The 25,708-nt window shown below is 32.6% G+C and overlaps 2 protein-coding genes across 3 annotated transcripts in view; both read left to right on the top strand.

Moving 5' to 3' along the window:
- The window catches only part of LOC129944161 (neurobeachin), a 684,301-nt gene that overhangs the window by 415,034 nt on the left and 243,559 nt on the right, over positions 1–25,708 (top strand). The gene's annotated exons all lie outside the window — the stretch shown is intronic.
- LOC129944162 (uncharacterized) overlaps positions 1–25,708 on the top strand; it is a 29,091-nt gene that overhangs the window by 2,057 nt on the left and 1,326 nt on the right. The window lies entirely within an intron of this gene.

Genomic DNA, 25,708 nt, shown 5'->3' with positions numbered 1-25,708 from the left:
AATTTCAATATTGGTATTCTGTTTATGGATATGGTATTAAATATATTTCAATTAAATATAACGTTGAAATTAACGCAATAATTGAGCTTTTAACAACTCTTCGAAACGTTAAATCAAATGAATCCAAAACTTTGTTTATTTCACTAATAATTGTTCAGCGCTATTTCTTTTTGTATATGTATTTACATTATGTTATTACCTTTTTCAAATAGATCTTTTTAGTTATGTCTAATGGTTAGAATCTTGAATCAACACTTTCAAAAACTTTAAAATTTGTATATATTGAAACGAAAAATCGAATTACTTCTATTTAAATTAATTCTGATTTTTCGTAGGTAACTGAGGCGTATACTTATTTATTTTGATAGAAAATTCTATAGTGTTCGAATAAATTGTGTCAATTGGTGTAGAGTTTAAATAAAGAAGTAAATATATTTTATCATTTTACAAAAAATCAAGAAAATTATAACTTACTATACATTTTTAGGGAAGTAAGCAAATATCATAACGAATTAACAAATAAGTAATTCTGTGTGCTTAACAAAAATAATAACAAAATTTTGTTTTGTTTAAATTCCAGCTGTTAAATTCGTACTGTTATTGCAGGATTAACTGCTTTTAAGGCAAACTTTTCACTAATAATATTACTTTCTATTGAATTGTGTCCTCAGATATCAAGGAAACCAATTCTAATACATTTTTATTACGTAGGCCAATGTACTCAAATACAAATAACTAAGTCAGAAGGATTTTGACTCAATCACCAAAAATGACAACAAAAAATTCATAACAATGTCATAACAAACATTTTTTTATATAAAAAAAGGAAATTGATTGAATCATAAAATCCATTAAGAAAATAGATTTTCTCCTTTTTGCTATGAATTAATTTATCACATCAAATTTATTGAAAGAAGAAATTATAATTTGTCTTCGTAGATCTGTACCATTGTGGCAATCTCATACTCGTCTGATATTTGAATGAATTATTAAAACTAATTCGGTTAAAGAGTAAAAACCGAATATTGGAATGTTTAATATTAAAAATAAAAAAAAAAAACATTTCATTTGTGTTTAAAATGATTGTGTTTCTCGATTTCTGGGCAAAGTTTTTCTTTTAATGTTTTTTGTTTTCGTGGAGCAAGGTGTAATCATAAAAACATATCACTTTACTGTGCAAACTTTGAAAACCTTTATTCCTAGGTCTTGAATCTTATAAATTTGCTATTAAAATAACAATAGTGCAAAATATTTCTATAACTTATTTGTATATAAGCTAGATTTTTTTCCATGCTAAAAAACTTCATAAATATTTTAAAATATTATTAAATATTTTTTCTGACTTGCGTTTATTTAACAAAGATGAACCTGAATACGTTAAAACAGTAACAGTTCGTAAAAGAAAAAAACAATCGCCAATAAATCTTAATCTGGGTAACCCAGAATTCGTATGGATTTTTTGAAATTTAAGCTTGAAGTAAAATGTTAAGGATTATATTCGAGTATGTAAGTTTTTTTTCTTTTTAATTAGAAAACTTATTTTTAGCTTATTAAAAAAGATTTAATTTAAAAATAAAATAATAGGTGGCACAACAGTCCGTTTGAGAACTAGGGCCTAGTGACTGACAACTCTCAACCATTCCTGTGTGCGAGTACTGTTATCAGGGATGGAAGGGACCTACAGTTTTAAGCCGAATCCGAACGGCAAATTTGAGAAAGCACTTTTCATGACAAGAATTACGCTTGGAGAATTTGTCAATTACTCGCAAGAGGCAGTACCCGTGAAAAAACTTAAGGTGACATAGGCAGGGATCGAACCCAAGACCTCTCGCATGACAATCCATCTCACTAACCATCATGCCACGGGTACAACGATTTATTATAAAACCATTTTAAATTTGTATAAAAATGTTGAACATTTTATAAATACACATAAAGACTGTTTTCAAGCCATCCTAAAATCTTATCCAATGCGTTGCGAGGTATTAATATACTTATTTAGTATTTAACTTTGCTGTGTGTGGTTAAAGGGTCTTAAGTCGAAAATTGCATTTCAGGTTTGTGATTTGGTGGAAAAGGCCTTTTCTTTCTATTTTGTTTAATACTAACGACTTGAGTCTAGACAAACTGCTTGATATCGAATTAATTTGGTTCTTATACAATAATACATATATAATTCATATTTGTTTTTATATTTATGTCTTACGTTAATTTAGTCTGTATGACGACTTTAGTCCATTTTGCCAAACGTCAAAGAATTTTTAACAACGCTCTTAAATGTTTAACATAAACTAGTAAGTATTTTTTTACAAAACGCTCTTTTCCCATTTTCTTCCAAACAACTTAAAGACCATTTAAAAAAAAATCACTTTCAATTCACAAATCAAAATCAAGACTCATGGCTCGAGCGACTATATACTCTACTTCATTTCCTTAATCTTGGTTTTACTATCTCAAGCGAAATTCAAAATGAACAACATTCTTTCTGTAATGAAAAAAAAACGCTTTATTTCAATCTTTTTTAAAAAGATTAAACAGTTTGACAAAACAAACTTTTTTACTTCCTTTAAAAGTTATAATAATAATTCACCCAAGAGGGAAGACAAAGGCCATTAACCCAGCCAAGTCCACAACATCATCATCATCATCATCATCCAGCATCGCAGTTCAAAAAAGATGTTTCCTCAACAAATAAACTCAACTCCACTCTTCAAGATTCAAGACACAACAGCAACGCACACACACACAAACAACACAAAAAACTTAAAATAAATAAACAAATAGAAACAAACTAAGAAAATTATATTAGCAATCCTCCCTCTTTGCCACAAAACCCCCTTCTTTCTTCCTCTCTTAAAGAAGTGGACACAAATCCTTGTTGGAGTGTTATTCTTTATTTTTCTTCCTTTTCAAAAGCAAATACGTACAAAAATAAAAAATAAAAAAAAAAAACATCAACGAGCCAGAACCGGAGCCTGAAACGAATAAGAAGAAGACAAAAATGAATCAGGCAGGATTTTTGTTTGAGCTAAGCTCAATCATTGGATTGTGTGTGTGCTCAGAATTTCAACCCACTTTTCTCTCTTTTACCATAAGAAGAAAATAAATAAAATAAATTTTTCTTCTCAGAAACTAAAAAAGAAAAACAAATATCAAAAGGAAAAATCCTTGTCATTCCGTAGCAATGTGGCACTACCAATATACGTAGTAGTAGTTGTGTGAGTGACAGTTGTGATAAACGAACGTGTTTGTGATTTTCACTGACTGATAAGGATATGTGCAAAATTTTGTATTTCCCTCGTCCTCGACAAATGTCTTAGCCACAGCTCGGCTCCTATTCCTATCCTTTATAGTGAATGTCCTGAATTGATTTTATCCATTTCCTCGTTTTCTTTCGAATACATTCGTATTTTCTGTTATTTGCTTGAGCATCAGCATTTGTATTGGAATGGAATAAATAATAATATAAGAAAAAAAAAGAAAACAAATGAAACGAAATAGATGGACGATGGGGCACAGAAGATGGCCGATAAGTACAGTTTTAGACATTGATTTTGATGACAACGACACAGAAGATGATGTGCAAAGATATTTTTTCGTTTTTGAGAAAATTTATATAGTTTGTCGGATTTGTTGTGTCAATTTAGGCGTTTTGTGTTATTGTCTTTTTTTGTGTTTTTCTTAGATTGTTTAAAGGACATAAAATAAATTACATCGTTTTATTTTGGAAGGACACTTGTTTCTTTCATTTTTTTTTTTGAGAAAAAAGCTAAAACTTTGAGTCAAGTGAGGGATGTTTTTAACAAAGTGAAAGACTTGTAATAACAAGCGGATTCAATGCCAAATAAAATTGTTTTTATTGGAACTCGTCCAATGATTACTTTATTTCAGACACTGCAGCAGCACAGGAATAGGAAATACACCTAAGGCGTGGTTGTGAATATGAAATATTTGGCAACCAATCTTCTTTTGCTATTTGGAAAAAAAAGTTAAACTAGTTTAAAATGTTTGCTTTTGAAGTCTGCATACTAAAACAAGAAGAACAATTGATAAGAGTGACGATAATTTGGAGAAACTTTTAAAAAATCCGAACGCGTTTAAAAAAAAAACCTCAATAGTGTCGCAACAGATTTTTGTTGATATCTTTTAAATGAGATCTTAAGATATAAAAACAAGCATGAAAAGCATTTAAACAAATATTTGATGAAAATATGGTCAGGGTGGTTCACGAGAATAGGTACAAAAACAAACACATATAACTCATAATGTCTTAGAGGTACATTTTAAGTTTTGGAAAGAACATCGAGCACATGACATTCATCTTAATCTAACACGAATAAAGTCAAGTGAAGTCAAGTCAAATTTTATTAAAAACGTCAAAGCAAGCTTTCATCGATTAATGCAATTTTCGCCTTTATTGAATCCTAAAGTTCATCTAGTGTAAATGTTGTTGATTTGTAAGCACATGACTTCACATAACCCCAAATGAAAAAATCACTAAACGTCATGTCAGGTGATCTAGGATTCAAATGTATACCTCCTAAACGTAGAATGAGATGACCGGGAAACATCTCTCGTACGCCGTTCATTCTGGGGATCGCTGTTTGAGGAGGTGCATCATCTGATATTTGATAATTCGCCTTCTTCTACGCAAATATGGTTTTAAAAAGTTATTTAGCATGTAAAGGCCGCTATTGACAGTCACCGTGATTTCTTGTTCCTAAAAAAAGTAAGGACCAATGGTTGATTTTTTTGAAACTGCACACCAAACAGACACTTTAGGGCTGTGGAGGCTTTGAGGGTTTTCTGCGCCATAATAATGGACATTTTTCTCATATACAAAACCGTCAAAGTGAAAATGCTCTTCACCCCTCATAAATAGCATCTTATCCAATGGTCAATAATAAAATTAATTCTGAATGCATGCTCCACTTTAACTTCTTTGTTTTTGACAAATGAGTCGTACGCGAACACACGGTGAAGGACATTCGACTGCTATATTGTGGATCAAATGATACCTTTCCAACTTACTCACACTTAGTCTACGTCTATTTTAAGACCTTTTCCAGCATCCTGTATATGGTTCAAGATCAGCTTTTTTGTTTTTAAAAATATCATCATTTTTAAGGATCATTGACAAATACGTGTATATTTCCTTTTTGTTCATTATTCATTCGTTCATTACTTATTAAAGAAATAGTTTTATGTATTTTGAAAAAACATTGTATAAGTTATGATGAAGAATAAAACGGAGATTGTATCTGACTTTTAAATATAAAAATTAATGAAGCCTGATTTTAGGGATAAGTGCTTAAGTTTGTTCAAACTTTCAGACCTTTTGCATATTTGTTTAGCTTAACAAAACTTTAATGTTACTAACAATAATCTACATATAGCTTATAAAGTATTTTATGGTGGAACCCCATAGGTACCCAACCTTACAATTAGTTATACAAAAACAGTTTCATTTTTAAGGCACTATGGCGCATACGCGTTATTTTGTTTGTATCCAAAATATTCGGTGTTTTAATATTTAAATGAAACTTCTTTTCATTTTAGGAAAAACTCTGGCTCTTAATTTTAAGTGTTTTCATAAAATGTACATACTTTACTAAGTCAAAAATATAAATTTGATAATTTTGAACACATTTTCAAGGTACCATTTCCTAACATTTGACATTTTTGCATTTTTAATTCAAAGATTTATTCTTCAGACTTTTTTTCATGAACTGTCACTGTTTTAATAATTTTAAATTATCTTTATTAAACAAAAAGTTTCAAATTTGGCAAATATCTCGATATTTAGTTGTTTAAATTTTTTAAATATTTTAGTATATTTCTTTAAACAATTTTTTTACCACTAAAGTTTTCTAAAATTAAGTTATTTATTTTAATTTAATTCAACCACTTAAGTTTTATGAAATTATGTTACTACGGATCTTATATTTTTTCGTTTTAAAAAATTAATAAAAAACCATCTCAGATTCAAGACATTCTTACATCGTACTGAGTATAGGTACGAGTATAGGCAAGAAATGTGCCAAGGACTTGAATTTATTGTCATATACCTGTATTAAGAAAAGACCATTACTTTTCTCTAAAGCACGTATCATCGAAAGTTTTTGTATGTTTTTGTTTTGTTCTATGTTTGAAACAAAATCTCATTCTTATTCTCTTTGAATGGAAATCAATTATCTAGTATGTGTGATGCAGATGTGTGTGTGAATATGTTTCAAGCTGTTGTCATTCTTGTCGCATCCCCAAGGACAACTCTTAACAAAAACAACAAATAAGAACACAAAAATAGAGAATTTTTCTTCTTCTTGTTCTTGTTTTTGAAAAATTTTAAATGTGCATTGTTTTTTGATACCTTACCTATTTATCCTTTTGCTCCTGATGCGAATCCTCCTTGTGTTGCCAAAACAATCAAAAACTCGTTAAAGGTAAAAAATGCTTTCTCTTTATTCCTTGTTTTTGGGTTCTGACGATTGTTTTCAATTTGCATTTATGCCAGAGGTGTCATTCACGTCTGCAATATTTAAGATTATCTTCATATGGGGAGGGAGGTGGATCAAAAACAGGCCTTTATATAGAACTATATATATAACACAACAACAATAACAATAATCCATTTGTCACATACATAAAAGACGACGTCCATTATAGTACGAGTATGAGATCCTTTATCCTTTCAGTATGGAATTATTCCAATCTTAATGTAGAGCTTGGGACAAGCACCCATATCCATCTCACATAGCCATTACATATTGGTCCACACTGGAGACATTCATTTTTCAATAGTAACAAACATATGTACATTATGTTGTAGGTATGCATAAAAACTTATTCATCAATCTACCAGAAGCTCACCATAGGTAACTGGTATAAAGACTATGGCAAGCTACTCCTGTTAGGCTTTGAGGTAGGTAGGTGAGAGTAGGTGGGTACCCATGTAACGTCTGTTGAAAAATTCATTTATTTTCTTCTTTTTTTTCTTGAGAATTTCATTCTCTGAGGGTATTTTCGGATGAGTGAATTGAATTTTCGGTACTTGACGGCGGCGGTGGATGTTGGATGGAAGAGTGACGTATTATCTGAGAATGTGAAAATAATGTCAGTTTAAGCAGACGTTAAGAACAAGAGCTCTAAGACGTTAAAAATGAAATGAATAAAAAAAAAAACAAACATTAAAAATGAAAAATGAATCCAATACGTCGACGGATTTATATAAATATGTGCGCACATTTGATGAATGTACCTACCGATTTATGATGTGGTTTGAGGAGATTAAAATTATAAAACAATTTGATATGAAAATTATAATCAAGTGTGTCTTGATGCCTTGGGATATGTAAATTTTCAAGAAGACACAAAAAAAAACTCGAACATGAAGATGATGATTTCAAGAAAATTGATACGAGAGCGTATCAATAAATAATTTGCAATATTTGATTTGCTTTATTTTTTCGTTATTGAAGCTATTATAATAAATTAATAAATACACAAATAAATATATGCCCTTCAAAGGTATTTAAAAAAAAATTTAAGAAAGTTATTCCCAAAGCTGAAGAAATAAAGCTTTCTATGTATGATTTTTAGACACATTTGGATTAGTATGTTCTTTAATTTATGTATTATAATTTGAGAATTTTAATATACATTTCAAATTACCTCGAATAATTTTTCTAAAAATGATGTTCCAGATTGAAGATAATCTTAAATAATATCCCACATTGGGCGCCAGTTAACCACTTAAACCTTTCATAAATTCGAGAATTCTTAGCCTTATAGAATTTTGATCATTACAAAATACATTTAAGATTTATTCAAATAAAATAAATAAACCGTGTAGAATTTAATGCTTCGAAAACTCAATGCTGTCTACTGTCACAAAAGCGTAACCCTCCCTTAATGGCACTATTCATGAGTGGTATTTGCATCGAGGAGACTAAACAGCTTTCAGTCCTAGGTTTGTGCATTGCGAACCACTTGTTGTGGAGTGATCACCTATTTGACATCGCCAAAAATGATGCTAAGTGTTAAAGTTTCCTCCGAAGATGCAAGAAGATTTTTACTTCTTCCGATCTGGCTACAATCTTTACAGCTTATATTCGTCCGAAACTCGAGAACAACTCCCATATCTGGGCAGGTGCTACAACATCACAATGAGCTCAAAAATTGATAGGTTACCGTTGTTTATCTGAAACTTTTGTATCTCTTGAGCACCGCCGCCGAAAGGTTTCATTTCTGTCAGCTAGTTGCATTCCTCCCCTCAAACAATTTAACCGTAATACCCGTTCTTTTAGGAATGCCTTTACCCTTGAGCACAATTTCTGACGTAAAGTAAAGTATAGAGATTTGTTTTTTAGTCGAACTACACGAATGTGAAATGCTTTACCAGACTCAATATTTTCCACTCATTACAATGTGCAGGCATTCAAAACCAATGTGCATCGGTATCTCCTTTCAAAAACTATGTTCCTAACTGCTCGTACTGTGTATAATCATTATCATTTTTTTTAGCCATTCCAAATAACAGCTGCTTATCAAGTTCATCATTTAAAAAGAAATTGGTTAAAATAATTCTTCTTCTTCGTTTCCGGCTGCTAGTAGCATCACTTTAACTGCTCCTGGAGCATAGGGTGGCAACCAGTTCCTTCCATCTATCTCCATTCCTAGCACGATACCTCAACTGGGACCACGTCTCCAAGTTTTGTGACCGAGCTTAATTCATGACAGATGATCTCCATGTTTCTCTTGGTCTTCCAGGCCGCCTTCTACTTTGAGGATTCCATTGCAAGCACTGCTTTCCTATGTTGCCGTCCGGCTTCCTCAATGTATGGACAATCCAGTGCCACTTTCTCTGCGTGATGTCAACATCCACTTTTGTTTGCCTAGTCCTAAACCACAGTTCATCGTTAGATATGGTTTGTGGCCACCGGATGTTCAGGTTGTAACTTAGACAGCGGTTGACAAAAATTTGCAACCTTCTCGAGATGCCAACAGAGCACTTCCACGTTTCACAGGCATAAAGCAGCACAGATTTTACGTTGGACTCAAACAACTTTAACTTAATATAATTCTATTAACGTCTTATTTTAAATGTTTGACTCGCACTTGATAAAATAAATTGTACCTAGTATTAAAATTTACTTATCTTGGATAATTAAAATGCTTAACAATTCTCATACAATTTATAATTTTTGATGCTTATATTATACGAAGTTTTATTTTAATGGTAACGCAACAAGTTGCGTATAATAAAAGCCTTAACATTAAAATGACTAAATATTATTTCAGTTAGAAACGTCTTAAATTATTAAGTACTATTTTAAAAGTTAAAAGTACTCATTTAAATTAATTTAAAGTAATTTTATCAACCAAGTCTTCTTATCTTTTACTATCTTATAGTCTAAGAATTACTGTCAATTAAAAAAGAAATATTTCTATTTTAAAATGAATACCATAACTTTATATGAAGACTTCTATCCATACGCAGTAAGGAACTCTAGTAAATGTTTATAGAACAATGAAAGTCAAAATTCTAAGAGCTATACTAAAAAGGAAGACAAGTTCCACCATTACTCTGCGGTTAAGCAATTAAACTAAAAATTTAATTTAACATATTATGAGAACATTAAAAATTCGTTGAGATCCAACACCATCTCAGATTGTATTACATAAAATCTTTTATACTGCTTTCCAGATTAAAATAAAAAATAAAAAGCTCCCAAAGCAATAAAGTTTCAAGTATGAAATATAAAATGGATGCATCTCGAATGACAACATCATAACAATAAATTTGAAGAACAATAATTTTAGTTCCATTTTAGTTTGTTTTTGTTAAGTTGGAGGTCACTGCGTCAAAACAATCAACGTTAAGCAATCGTAATGCATTGTATCTGTTTTTATTTTATTTTTTATATAATTCCCTCTGCTCACCAAGTTTCTTCCTTTTTTTATTAAATCCGTTTTTTCACTACAGTCGTTATACTAAATGTGTTTCACTGTCATTTTTTTTATTTTGTTAAAATCGTCCTTGTTTTGTGTCTTTTTTAAAGATATTATTTCGATTGCTATAGTGCCACAGTGGTGCTGGGACCAAAAAATAACCTTCACCTTGCTCCTTAGCCAAAGGCACTGTTGAGATCTGAATTCAAGAGTATGAACACTCGTGAGAGTGAAGCTTAAGCTAGATGGGTAAAGCGGCAAAGAGACAGAGAGAAACAGTCAGTAGGCACATAAAACTAGGCCGCACGTAATGAAAATGACAATTTAAAGCAATATGCATCCTGCTACAGTTGTTATGACAGCAAACCATGAAACACTTCTGGCACGTAGAGTTGTAGAGCGCGTGTATATCACAAATGGCGCCCAACACAAAACACAATCATCATCATCACTATAGTACCAGCACCAGCAGTACCAGCAGCAGCACACCACCACCATCGTGTCAGCCATAACAATAAACTTTAAATTTAATTTCAAATCGATAATACAATCAAATTGAATTTCTTGTCTCCTATTTCTATGAACATGTATCTCAATATATATTCGTACAAAAAGATATAAAACAAATTATTTCCCTCCAGAGAGAGCAAGAGAAGGAGATAGACGAAGAAAAAGGATATACATTTGAAAATGAATGATATTTGAAAAAAAGTATCTTTGTGTATATTTGAATGCGTCGTCGTCGTGGCTGGCATTGACAATTATTATATTCGACAAAATAAACAAAAATCTATCTAAATTATTGTTATTGTTTTGTGTTATCTGATCAAAAGTTTAGGAATTATTTCCGCTTCCTTGAAGCGAGGTAAGTAAATAAATATTCCTGTGTACACACTTTGACATCTTTATTTTCTTGGAAAATATATATACTAGGAATATTTGTGTGGTACATATATTTTGGCTTCTAAAAAGTTGACTATTCCCTTGTTTTGAATTCTTTCTTACCATTACCAATATACCGAATTATCTCAAAAACATTCCTAATTTATTCACTTGTGGTGGAATAAATTTTAAAAAATAACCAACAGGAAAATCAAAATCAATTTAAACAAGTTCAAGAGTCGATTATATTTTCTTTTAAATACTGTACATACAAACATAGATAAGACGGAATAAGTTCTGTTGAAGATGAATTTTGTCATAGAAAAATAAATTAAAGAAGTGAAAATAATTTGACAGAAGTTTTATTGATAGAAATATTTTTGAAAATTTAAGTCAAGGAAGTAATTACAAGTTACTTAAATATGTTATTTTTTTTTTGAAAACCTTTTACCAGGGTATCATTTTTGAAAAAAAAGGGATTTGTATTGCATTTTGGGTCAAGCAATTTCGAGTCATTAGCAAGCTACATCAGACTATCCTTTAGCCCGACTTCAGCTGTACTGTGCTGTAGAGAGATATGTTTTTTAGGGGAACTCGATAACTGTAGAATGCCTTACCGCACTCTGTTTTTTTTTTTTATTAATATTGCAATGTGCCAGAATTTGAGACCGACATTTACAGAAATTCGTCTCTAGCCTTTCCTTTTTCTTAAGGCTTACACTACATTTTTGGCATATAAAGATATTTTTGTGTGTAAAAAATCTTAATTTGCAAAAGCTTATTAATCATTATTTTTGCATTAACTTTACTTTGTGAATTTTACAATGATACATACTTTCATTCAAGTCGAATTTTTCATTATCAACCTATATACGATAGGTTTGCTTGTAAACACAGAAATTCATCCAAAAATGCGCCTCGTCACTAAAGATGATTTATCAGCAAAAAGTGGGATTCTCTTTCAAATGATTTGAGTCCCGGTCAGTGGTGGTGTGAACTCTGAACGACTGAATTTAAGTCTTTCATTGCGCCTTCCCAATCATTGTAGCGTGTTCCAGGCGGAAATTTTGGCGATGAAAGAAGTCTTGTCCTGTCTTAAAGAAAACGTAATATCAACATCTGATATCCGTATTTTCTCAGATATTCAGGCTGCTATTAAATCTCTGGACTCCGTTTCTATAAACTCTATAACAGTCCATAACAGTTTAATATTCACCTTTGCTGGGTGCCGGGTCATAGTGAGCATAGCGAGCAGATGAACTCGCCAGGAACAGTACAGTGCAGCCCATCATCACGTTTGGCACATACTGGCATACCATTCGCTACTTGTAAACCGTTACTAATGCAAGAAGCTATTAAGAAGGCAAGCACGAGGTGGAACAACATCACCACATGTCAGGTCACAAAAAACATCTGGCCAACACTAGATTTAAAACATTCAAGGTGCTTGCTATTTCTAAGCAGATCGCATATAAACTCGGTAAGAGTAGTCGTAACCAAACACTATCAAACAAGAAAGCACTCCAAACGTCTACGCGTATCCTCAAACGACTTTTGCAGAAGCTGTATGAACGAGGAAGAGGAGGAAACAGTTCTTCACCTTCTCTGTGCATGCCCTGCTCTTGCTCAAAAACGCAAGAATTACCTAGGCGCCTCTCACGTTCCGTAAGGAACTCAAACTGGTTCCATTGAGCTCAAGAGAAAGCCTCAAAAAACATGTGGTATGACAATGGGCCATTAAACTGGACTAAGTGTGTCCGTTTCTATCTTCAACAGCTACTATAACCTAACCTAACCTAACCAGTAAACAAGCGGCGTTGTCTTTGGTCATAAACATTGAGCTTAAAAGTTTAGGAATTAGTAAGTTGGGTCTTGTACGGGTGTAGGCCCAAGTACCGGTCCCGACGCAAAATTCGCCAAGTTGAAGTTTACGAAAGGCTAAGTTGTTCTGCACGGCGAGCAATAGACCGTCGTGTTCTGCTGTACACTTTCACATACCGCTTTGATATTCTCGGCCGATATTGCGTTCCTTGAACAAACGAGTGTTGGCTTATTGTTTACTCAAAACGTCGCGTGTCGTCTCAAATTTTGCCACCAAACGTTAAAGAGTCGACTGTGAAGGGTCACCACGTCTACGATTAACGAACATTCATTTCAATCTTTAAAAAAAAATCAATTTGAAATTCTTTCAAATTTTCAAATTTTCATTTGAAGAAATTTTTGGTAAAAATTTTAGTTTCTCGTGTTTTAAAAGTGTATACCGAAAAACAAACCATAAAAATTCGTCAACATAAATTATTCTTTATTTGAGTTCTTTTCGTAATTTAATTTCTACGCTATCGTTGCAGGCTGTCAAAAATTAAATTAAATTCTTTTTTCTGTTTTTAATTTTTATGTCAAAAAATCGAAAATTCAGAAAAATAAAGAATTCATTGAAAGCTCTTTTGAAAATTCTTTTAAATTCTTTAGTTATATTTTTATTATTTTTTTTTTGTTTGATTTTTATGTTTCCAAAAAAAATATACGTAATTTAAAACAATAAGCCCAAACATTTTTTGCTTGAAAAACCACAGCAACCAACCTTCTAAAATATTTAAAAAAAAAGGAAAAATTAGAAATGCCTCTATACACAAAAATATAAAGTTTTCTGCTCATTTAAAAAATAATTACCGACATAAACACCCATTTAAAATCCTTTAAAACAGCCTTGAAACAACAAAATATCCCCATCATCCTCAGTGTCGCTCTTCTTACACAACCCCAACCCAAGAAAAAACATAAACAAAAAAATAAAAAAAAAATTAAAAAACCTTCACACCGCCAACAACTATGAGAGTGTAGTATAGGTACCTACTCAAAACCTCTTCACAATCATCATCTTAACCTCATTGGACACCATTTAAATTCAATGCAAAACAAAGTGTTACACCATAAAATTTTATATAAGAACAAAAAAAAACTCAAAACAAACAAAACCTTTTCCCTTCGAGCTTGAAAAAAAAAATTACAGAAAAATTAAAGAAACAAAAAAAACACAAAACATCTTCAACATGAAACGAATACAAAATTAACAAAAAGCGTTAATGAAAACCTGAAAGTCCATTACAACACAAAATTATAATCCTCCAACTCCTTAACCCTGTAAAAGCAAGGTCTCCTCTTGTTTAATGGTAATACATACACAGGAGGTATGGGTAGGGTATATGTATATATTTGTACAGCAAGTAGAAAGGACGAAGAAATTAAAAAAAAGAAGAATTCAAAAAAGACATCCACATTGAAATTATTTTTGATTACGAAATTTACCTCACGTTGTGTCAGGTTTCGGTTTCAGGCTACCAGAATCAAACGAAATATTTATGAGGGGCTATTTGTCATGGCAAATTATATTTTTGGCCTTGCCTATTAGAAACAGTGTTGAACTTAACTACATTGAGGCCTAGTGTTAGGGCAAAATGTCTTAAGTTTCTCCAGTTTCACAAATCAGAAGTGGGATGTTTTCTATTAAAATACTTTTTTTTCGTCACGGAAACATGACAAATTTTGTACTTGTTTCTTGCAGTGTTTAACACAAAGTTATATCTTGATCTCTGAAAGCCTGCCAACGGATTAAATGTCAAAAAAAGAAATCAAGAAAAAGATTTTGTTATCCTTTCCGGGCAGCTTTCCAAACTACATTCACCTTCATTTACTTGTAGAAAGGTGAATATCCAAACCTTTGCATTATAATGACAAGAAAAATGTTAAAAATCCGGCACTGGTTGTGCGCTTTAATTGCGCACAGTGAGGTTTCGTAATATAGTTTTTTATTTTCTTATATCCAAGTCCTTGCAATGCAGAAGAAAAATAGTTAAAAAAAACTCTGCTGTAAATATGTATGTATTGGTAGGTTGCTGGATTTAATTTTGCCGCAGGACTTTTGCCAAATATTCCAATTAAATTTTCATATTCACCTTAATGCTGTTCCCGACAAGCAGCAATGTTGACTGCGACAACGACTACGACGACGACACGATTTTGAACGACTATACACCTGCTTCAAGCGAAGGCCAAAATAAGGACCCCTCTTAAAATGTTCCTGTTTCTCATAGTTCGAAAATTTTACAATTTTCAACGAGCAAAATGACGATCGATGGCTTAAGGCAAGAATTCATTAAGTAGGTATCCTGTATACAAGCAAGCGCTACAGAAATATTCTTCGAATACTTTATGAACAGTGAAGTATTCACAACAATCAAACAGCAGCGCCAGAGCCTTACAGCGATATACTATTATGTATGAAGAGAAGGACTATGACTCGATTCTATACGCTGACGCTGACACTGCGCTGCTGCTGTGACATCGTATCCCTTCATCTCTGTCTCGGTCTAGTCCAGCCTTAAACAACTTTGGAAAATGATTATAAAGTGAATTTCCAAAGTGTCGGAATATTGAACTCAATTATAAAAGGTCTTCGACTTTTTTCTTTTCGTATTCGTTTGATTTTATAGAAGTTTCTAGCAAGAGAAAACCTTTCTCTCTCTTTCCTTCTCAAACTTAAGCCGAAAATTTTCATCATAAGCGTTTGATTTTCAAAGAGGTGAGGGTAAGGGAGGGAGGAGTTTAATTCAAATTATTTTGAAAGGAATTCATTGGTGATGCTTTTATCTGATGTAAGATACATGGTGATGAGGAGATGCGGTCTCTTACACTCCCATAGGTACATCTGATGCTTTCAATTTGATTTTGGTGTGTGAGTACAAAAATCAAATTTTCCAGAAAGCAACTTAATTCCACATCCTTTTCCTCTTTTACTCCTTTTTTGGAAAGCAGAATTGAATAACTCATCCCTAAACCGACACGAGTGTCATTTCCTGCTTTGCAGCAAAATATTATATTGAAATTTTGCAAGGATGATGACGACGACGACGACGATACTTCTCCTCAGCAATTTTGAGTTTTGAATTATTTTCCAGGCAATGAACCTAAAGAGCGAAGGACACAAATTTTAGGGAGAACAAAAAAAACTGAGATAGAGAGAATTCTGTTTCTATTGATAACAAACAAATATCTAGTTTTTGTTATGGAAAGAGGATAAAACATAGAGAATCGTCTTGAACCATGGTCCTTTGTGAAAATGAAAATAAACGATTCAATAAATCAGACTTGTCCTTGTCTGTTCTGTCTAAATCAGATTTTGATAGAAGGATAAAGTTATAAAAGGTACCCATCACTTTATTATTATGTATTTTCAAAATTTATTTATTAATCCTTTTGTAAAGGACTCATGCATAAGAGGATCAATATAAAATGTTATATACAAAAGTCAGTTGGAGGTAACAATCTTGTATTGAAATTGATGTGGCATGGCGCTTCTAAGTCCTTTCACAAACGGTCTTTTTATTCAAATAATTTGCTGGTATTATTATTGTCTCCTTCCTTTCATATGTATTAGTTGAGAGTTGTCATTGTGAGAAAAATAATGAAATATTCAATATACGGGTATGATGTGTTCCTTTTGATATAAATAAGTATAGTTATGCTTAATGCTCTTAAAAGATTCTTTTATTTTATAAAGAACTTTTATAAGAAACTTGATGTTATATTTTGCTGGATTATGATGGGATTGATTGTATAAAAGCTACAAGTGGTTTTTTATGGTGATATATTTGCCTTATAATTATATTTTTTCACAAAATTGATATTTATTTATTTTCTCTTATGAGTACGTCTAGGTAGGATTAATTATTAATGAAGTTCATTTTGATTTTTATTGTATTTGTTTTTGTTTTGCTTTTTCTTATTAAAACTTTTTTACTCAGAAAAGTCTATGGAACTTAGCAAAATGAATGTATATATACGATTATTGGCTTATTTGGGTTTATATACTTGTTTTGGCAATTAATGAAGAAAAAAGAAACTTTGTTGAAGAGATTTATAGGGAAAAAAAGAAGAAGTTATTTTATTAAATATACTTTGAGTATTGTTTTAAGAAATTTCTATAATCAAATATTAAGAAGAAGGACAAAACCGAAAAAATGCCTATCTACTGGATAAACTTTGATTCTAAACCTTAATATAGGAGCTTTCATTAAGTCCTTATTTTCTGCAAAATTCGTAAATCAAACTAAAGCGTGTAGGATATCTTTGAATGTTGGTTTTCGATTCGTGTTTTCGGATAACGTGCGCTTTTAAATCAAAATGAATTTGACTGATGGCGTTTGTAACGTTGTAAAGCTGTAGGAAAGTTTTTCAACAAAAAAAAATAAACACAAAATTCAGAAAAGTGCATGAAATATTTCTTTGAATCGATAATGCGGTCCGTATAATTTAGTGTTTGAAGATTATTTTACGCAAATGTTGACCTTGACTGCTGTTGACCTTAAATGCTTCAATGTTGTCTTGCAATGCGTCAATTGAAGCAGGCTTGTCTATATAGACATGAGCTTTTAAATAGCCCCACAAAAAATAGTCTACAGTCCTTAAATCGCCCGATCTAGGCGGCAAAGTGACCGGTCTTAAACGTGAAATAAAACGTTCACCGATATCGCCTCTCAATAAGTCCATTGTTGCGCGTGCTGTGTGGCCCGTGGAACCTTGTTGAAATCACATTTTATGCAAGTCAAGCTCTTGCATTTTAGCTAAAAAAATTTGGATATCATCTCACGGTAGCGATCAGCATTCTCAGTTACCTTACCATTCGCATCATCTTTGAAGAAGTACGGTCCCATGATGCCACCAGCCCATAAACCGCACCAATCTGTGACTTTTTCTGGGTGCATTGGTAGCTCTTGCAATGTTTCTGGCTGATATTCACTCCAAAATCGACAATTCTGCTTATTTACGTACCCATTGAGCCAAAAATGAGCTTCGTCGCTGAACACAATTTTTCGGTAAGAAAGTGGATCTTCGGCCAACTTTCCAAGAGCCCATTCACCAAAAATTTTAAGTTGCAGTAGTTCGTTCGGCTTCAATTCTTACATCAGCTATATTTTGAAAGCCATCATACTTAAATCCTTATGCAAAATTTTCCACGTTGTTGAGTTACAGACGAACAATTGCTGCGAACGACAACGAATTGATAATTGGCCGATACAGCTGCGAAATTTTCTTCAGTTCGCACTCTACGTAAGCGTGTTTTGGTGTTTAATGTCCAACAATGTAAATTTGGTGCGAAATATTAGTCAGAATAGTCCGAATAGCCACTTCAGTGGGTCGATTAAACTGACACTAAAATGTAAGAAGCTTGCGATGAACATTCTTAACAAAGCACGCGTTTTGATAATAAAATTAAATAATTTGCAAGCGTTGTTCGTTTGTAAGACGGTTCGTCGATAAATTATGGAATTGAAGATGTTTGACAGTGAAACAAAACAAGAAGCGTTCGTCAGCTTTTAAACCAGTGTTCCCAAGAAGATAATAGCTTTTTCGCATAGACCTAGTCCACAATTCTATCGCAAAAAAAGTCTTATGTTTTTCGATCTCGGTGAACATTTCCTACTTTTCTTTTCCTTTTTCAGTTCTGTTGAAAGCAATTTCAATTTTGTTATCAAAGAATGGGGGCTGATAGCGGCACTAGCCCAACACACACATACAGTTTCGAGCTTCTTTAATAGAACGTCTCAGATTTCGTAATGATTGATATCCGATCTAAAGCTTCAATGTTGTGTGTTGACTTACGCTCAGAAAATATCCTTATCGTTTAAGTTGATTATCGAATAAAATTAAGGTCAGCTTCCGACTGCAAGAATAACATAGTTAGGCTGAAACAATCTGAGTTCTTCTTTTTGTGAAATCGGCTACATCGGATTTCCATCTACTGTCTCAAGTGCATTGGTGTTTTAGGTTCTTACATTTCATTCAACGTGGAGTATGAGTGATATTTAATTGTCTAACAATGCAACATCAGTGTATTTAAGTTTATCGAACACACTGGGAACTCGTCTTTTAAACGGGTGATTATTCCGACAAAAAATTGTGTGATAGGAGCGGACTTGTTTGAAGATCAAGCAATATTTCCCCTTTTTTTCTTATAGATAAAGAAACCTTAAATAATTCATATTTTTTATTTCGAATATTTCAGCAACACTACGAACAATAAATTTCTTTACTTATTTTGTCCAACAAATTGAATAGATTTTTCTTTTGAAAACTGTTTAATATTAATTTCCAACCAACTGAACAATATTTCATCATACGCAAAAAATTGTTGGTAAAATTTGACAAAATTAAAAATAAATTATCATATAAATCAAAGTTCTTCAAAGGACAATTCCGCTAGTTGCAAAACAAATAATCACTTTAAAGGTTACCAATGGGAAATTATCAATGTATGTCGCTTCCCACACTCTCTTTCCTAGTTTACCTAATATTGGCTAACTTCTATCCCCGAGGTATCAAATGTTTTCATTTTGGTATATATTTGCTATATAAGAAGTACCAAACAAACCTTCATTTTGGCTCTTTCATTAACTTCTTCACAAAACTTTTACCCTAACCAACGGCTGCTGTCTGAGTTGAGTTGGGATTCTTGGTTTACATTCTATCCAAACACCAAACAAGCTGATCACGTTGAAACCGACACGACTAAGGTGTGAGATTCTACCAGTTTATGGTAACAGTTCAAAAATCTATAGCCATCATGATACCTTTCCAGACCTACATTGGTTACGAAACAATTTAGTTTTCCATCAGCTGATGGGTGTTATATTCATAAAAGTGTTTCGTGGGTTTTCTATATAGCTCAGCTCATATATACAACCCCAACATAACAGTATACATACCATATCACTTGAATTGGCCAACCACCAGGAAACTCTGGTTACCATGATATTATGTTCACCTGGTTGTAGCACAACTTTCTGGTTTACCAATAACACACTGTTGTTGTTTAATTTTTTTTTTGTTTTATTTATTTATTTAATTTAACCTATATTTTGTTTTATTTAAATTTCTGGTTCATATAAAATGACAAAACAGGAAAGAGAGACATGTTGTCTCATAATATGTGATATAACCCATCATGGCAAAAATAAGGTCCACGTGTATTTGAATCATATATGAGTAAAGTTTAGTTAACGGTCGAGTATCTAATTAATGTAAATAAATACAGCCTGCGGATGCGGTATCACGTTGATGGAAAATATGTGTAAGTATGGCAAAAGCGGTGAGGCATAAGAGGGATCTTTTTAAGTTCTTGGGTATACTCCTATGTATTTGGCCAAAACCACTAACAACATGCCATAAAGTTTGTCTACTACCCACATTGCCCTTTACATTATACGTTAGTAAATGTGAGCAGGGTTTTTGAGTCTACCTATCTTTAAGTTAAAAATAATCTCTTGTTTTAGAGGGTGCACAACATGTAGCGCATATATCGGGTGATTAAGTGTTATAAATAGACCATTATGTATCATCTTCCTTTCTCTTTGTATAAAGGTAACTAAGTTATTATTATTATATAGTGGTGGGAAAGTTTTATGGGGGTGATGATTTTGAGTGCTAAAAGGTAAACCAAACAACCATTATCTAAACATTGGGTCAGAAGAGAAATGAATAATTCATTAATGGTTTTTAAATCATGATTACATTTGAAAATGGCTTCTAATTTATAGGCTGTTTTAATTAATGGTTATAAAATGATACATGCATTGTGAACATTTTTGGAATTATTGGAGCCCTAAGGGAAGTACTTTCAAAGTAATGTTAATAACTTTTTTGGGTTTAAAATCTTTTTTTTGCATTGTTTATTCGGTCCCGTTCGGACACAGCCCTACTGAACCGAAGGAGCTCTGCTCCGCCTTGTGCCATGACGTCCCGATTGTACAGGAGTCGCCTATCCACGGTTCTTCGTCTGACGTGGTAGATTAACGGAACTGCCAATCTATCCTGTATCAGACCGCATCTGTCTAAAAAGAGGAATGCCTCTGGTGGAATGAAGCCACTCAAGCGTGCACTCTCAAAATGCTCGTCGTTCGGATAGAACGCCCCGAAAATTAAATTGTTGGTCGAAGACATAGCTCTTGCAATGTGACCTCGAACGAGTTTTATCACGAAATTGTCAATTCTGTTGATTCGAGCCCCGTTGTATAGGACCTCGTTGGAATAGTAATGCACATAAGAAGATTCGGCTGTTCGATATACAGCGTCGTAAACACTGCCGCTCAAACACCCGAAACTTCTTCATCTGAGAAGGGGCAACGTTGAACCACACAGGACAAAGATAAACGATCATTGGCCGTATGAGGGCCAAGTAGCAAATTACCTTCACTCAGGGGTCAAACCGACTGCTATAAAACAGCCGTTTCGTCAGAGCAGCATTTATATGCCCTAGTATCAGATACCGAGGTACTTCACTACACTTTTGCTCGCCAATGGCTGCCCGTGAAGATCAACGATGACCATCTTGCGCCAATTCTTACACGTATCAATCGTGGCCGTAGCCAACGGAGTCCGGAACAGAATTGTCTCCGACTTATGGACATTTATTTTCAGTTTCCAGTCGTCGCAATATCGCTGAATCTTGTCGAAATCACGCTGCAAGAGAATTCTAATAAACTCAACCTTTCGGGCCGTTTTGTACGCAATTAGATCGTCGGCGTACGCAATTGCCTTTTTAAGACTACCTATCAGATCGCTGGTGAAAATGCTGAAGAGAATCGGCGAATTCACCGCTCCCTGTTGAAGACCATTTTTAATTGAGAATGTTGTGGTAGAAGTTACATTGTTACTTTTGACAACAAACTTTCTACCGTTTAGCATATCATAAAGTATATACAACAATGGCTTGCTTATGCCAAGCCTGCTCAGTTTTAGGTAAAGACCCTCTAACCATACGGTGTCAAAGGCCTTTTCCAAATCAACCAGAACAGCACCTGTGCATTGTTGTTTTGATTTATTCCATTAGATATCCGAAACGAGTTTAGACGCAGCATGAATTGTGTCATGACCCGCCTTGAACCCTTACTATTTATCCAGAATTATTTTGTTGTCCGCAGCCCACTTAGTCAGAGCCCTATTAATGATTTTTTCGAAAACTTTGCTGATGCTCGGAAGAAGACTTATCGACCGAAGATTTGACGGGTTGGAGTTGTCCTTTTCCTTTTTCGGGAGAGGATGAACCACAGCGGTCTTCCAATAATATGGATAATATGCATTATTCAGTGCATTATTGAAGAGCTTGGTGTAAATGTCAATTGCTTCCATCGGTAAATGTCTTAGTACAACGTTCTATATACCATCGACACCTGCTGACTTTTTGTTTTTTATTGAGTTGAAGATGAGCTGAAGCTCACCTTCGTCACTAACAAAGGACTTGGTCCCGTTTGCTTGGCGATTATGGCATTATGGCAAGGAATCGTCATTGAACCGCATGAAACCGAGGTCCTCAGATCGCCAATGTGTGATATCATTACGGAGGTAAAAGTGATTTAGTAGGGCTCTGTTTTCCAGATCGTGGTTGGGGCGAATGCTAACATTTACCTTGTACACTTGCTGGAAAGCAGCTCCCACCGCCTCCACTTTTTCCTTCGGATCTTCAATTATGTAAAAGTCATCGTCAAAGATGGCTTCCTCTGAATCTATTTGCGCTGTCCTGAGTACGTCTCTGTTCTGTTCGGTTCTTTGGAGTTTAAGACACGGAAGATCATTATCGTTTTTTTTCCTGAATATCTTGTTGATTTTGGGGAACATTCTAGGGTCACTCGAATTAACTGACCTGTAGTTCTCCTTAATCAAAAGATTGACATTTTTTATTGACGACTTACTTCAGTGTCCTAACCTCCAAGTCATGTGGGTCTGTAAGTCGGCTGTACAAGTTTTTGAGTCTTGTCAAAAGATTGACATTTTTTATTGACGACTTACTTCAGTGTCCTAACCTCCAAGTCATGTGGGTCTGTAAGTCGGCTGTACAAGTTTTTGAGTCTTGTCCATAAGCCTACGTAGTGCCTACGTAGTGCGTCAATTGTCGCGTTTCTATGAGCGTCCATTTAGTCCCGTTCTTTGTACTTTGAAATTGTCCGTTCCATCGTTCGTTTTATCTGTTTTACTGAAGGTATTTGTAAAATAGTTTAGTTCGAAAAGAATTGTGATAGAGGAAAGATCACATAAAATGTCGATAGTGTTTTTTAAGCTTTTCCACTCTTAAATTCATGCGTTTTATCTATATTTATAAATGATTAAAGTTAATTTCCCTTTGAGCTACGAAACAGTTAGTAATAAATAAATAATGATCAATTTAAAATGAAAATTGTTGAAAATATTTTATTTAGTGATGAAATTCAATTTATTAATATTGGTGTTTCTTTTACGAGCAATCAAAAGAATAAAACAAAAAATAATTTTTACCAATTTTTGAGAATTACTTTTTGTAGATTGTTAAATGTTTTTAAAATTTTTCCATTGATTAAAAACTTTGTTCGAGGTATAAAATTATTGTGGTATATAATATATTATTCTGAGAGTACAAAAGTATCTAAAAGAATCTCTCTTAGAACGATAAACTTAAATTGAAAGGACCTAACAACGTCTTGAAATCTTAAAATTTTTAACTTCCTATGGGAAGTAATTGTAATGGGTCCGATTTGTCCAATTCAAAATGTTGACATTTCTCGACGTTTCAAGGTCCCTACAGTCAAAATAAAAGATTTTTAGGAAGATGCTTGTGCGTACGTTCGAACGTCCGTACGTTCGCGACGTTTTTTCGCCGTCCATAGCTCAAGAACCAGCAAAGATATCGACTTCAAATAAATTTTGTAATACAGATAATGATGCAGAAAGCGCTCTCAAAAAAATTCCGTGGATGGTTTTTTTTTAACGTAGCAGTTAAAAAAAGGTGAATATTTTGGTTAACCCTAAATACGAACCAAAAACGCTAGAGAATTGAATTAAATTGTATATAATATATTGTAACGAGATACCAAACAATTTGTAAAAATTTAAGAAATGCTACTTAAATTGGTAAAAATTGTTAGGGTCGCATCACAGCCTCTTTTTATTTTGACAAATCAAATTGATAAGAATGCTCTCAATTGAAGAAAAAATCCGTTCATTAATATTTTAAACTTTTACTTAAAAGCTTTTAAATATTGTTTACGGAAAACTACATTACTAATTCTTGGCTACAATATACTGTTGAAAAATCTGTTTATAAGGCAAAAATAGCAAGGAGCAGAAAACTTATACCTAAATCCTATGATTATAGTTTTTAAAACTGAAAAATGGTAAAATCTGATTGATATAAAAAAATGTATTTCATTCAATTCCATAAAACTTCATGACTCATTAAAGTCGAAATATCATTTTCATCATGAGTGTTTTCACTTATAATATAATTAATTAAATGGAAAATTGATTAATCTCAGCCAGATGTAATAAATTCCATTAAGAACATGAACAACTTCAGATTTGGGTCAGAGAAATAAATTATTTTCAGAAATATAATGTTTTTTTTTTTTTATTTCTTTGTTAAATACAAAAAAAAACCGAATTATAATTGCTTTTTATTTCTCTGTACACAAAAATAAAAATGGAGATATACATTAACTTTTTTTTGTAAATTAAATCCATAATTTGTTTGTTCAGATCCCCACATTCGTCCAAATCAAATTCAATTTACAATAACTGTATGTAAATATTATAATGTAAATATAATATCTACATATTTTTGCATTAATAAATTTTAATTGTTTTTTTTTACTGTCCCTTCCACACATTTTAAAATTATGTTTTATTTTTATTTTAATTTGATATTCGCACTCCTACAGTACATATTTTAAGCTACATACAATGAATGTGTTGAATTGATATTAAAAATTTTTTACATAAATATGGACATATATATCTGTATAGCTATAGATATATTTTGTATACCTCTTAACAAAATAGTATTATATTGTTACAATATTTATAAACACAATGAGCAAGAATATACACTCCATGTAACGGAAAATGTCCTGCGGCTATATTCCGTCCGCTTTTTATGGAAAAAAGGATGTGGGTTTATGATTTAACAACTTATGGTTTTGTTAACGAAAGTAATATTAAAAACGGATATAAATTGAAACAACAAAAAAATTGTATACCCAGCATACTAGTTGAGATTTATGCTCGAAGCTGCAAGCGGGTTGTTGTTTTAATTTTTTGGATTCAGGCAAAATGGTTTATTGAAAAAGTTTTTTGTTCAAAAATATTTTACCCATTTTTATAAATAAAAACACTTTGTGGTTAATTATTCATGTAAAATTGAGGTTTTTTACAAACAAAATGATTGGCATTATGTACGTATGTAAGTACATATAGGTAATTTGTTTCGTTGGTTAAATTTTGTTTTTAAATTCTCAAGAGCATAATAATACGCTTGGAAATAATATTATCCAGGATAATTATTTACTCGGTGTCTGCAGAATCGATGAAAACTCCTTTTTCATAACATACATGTGTTATGAACGAGATTAAATTATACAAATTTATTCCATGCGCATACATATAGATGCAGATTGGGCTTTTTTTTTCTTAGCAGTCTTTTCAATCAAAATTTGTTCGTAGCTATCGGTTTTATTGTCTCCTATGTGCCATGAATCATAAGTATGTAAAAAAATGAATCCATTTTTGAATGTGATGCCATAAAACATCAAGTGAACTGTTTAAATGTATTTTTCTGTCATAAGGCTAAACATCACTCTTTTTTGAATTGCGTTTATTAATATAGGTTGATAAAGTCAACAACATTTGGTGTATTTAAAAAAAATGAAATGAAAATTTTGATCAAAAGCAGCTATGAAAATTCAATTAATATGGTGTTGCTTAACTAAGCTCTAAGAAACTGAAATTGTTCAAAATGAGCAAATTATTTAAAGAATCCTATGAAAAAAGAAGAAATCCATCGAAAGCGCATCTT

The sequence above is a fragment of the Eupeodes corollae genome, chromosome 2 (assembly GCF_945859685.1).
Source record: "Eupeodes corollae chromosome 2, idEupCoro1.1, whole genome shotgun sequence".
Classification (NCBI taxonomy): Eukaryota; Metazoa; Arthropoda; class Insecta; order Diptera; family Syrphidae; genus Eupeodes; species Eupeodes corollae.
Note: the sequence above shows the minus strand (reverse complement) of the source record. Positions and strands in the feature narration are given on the sequence as shown.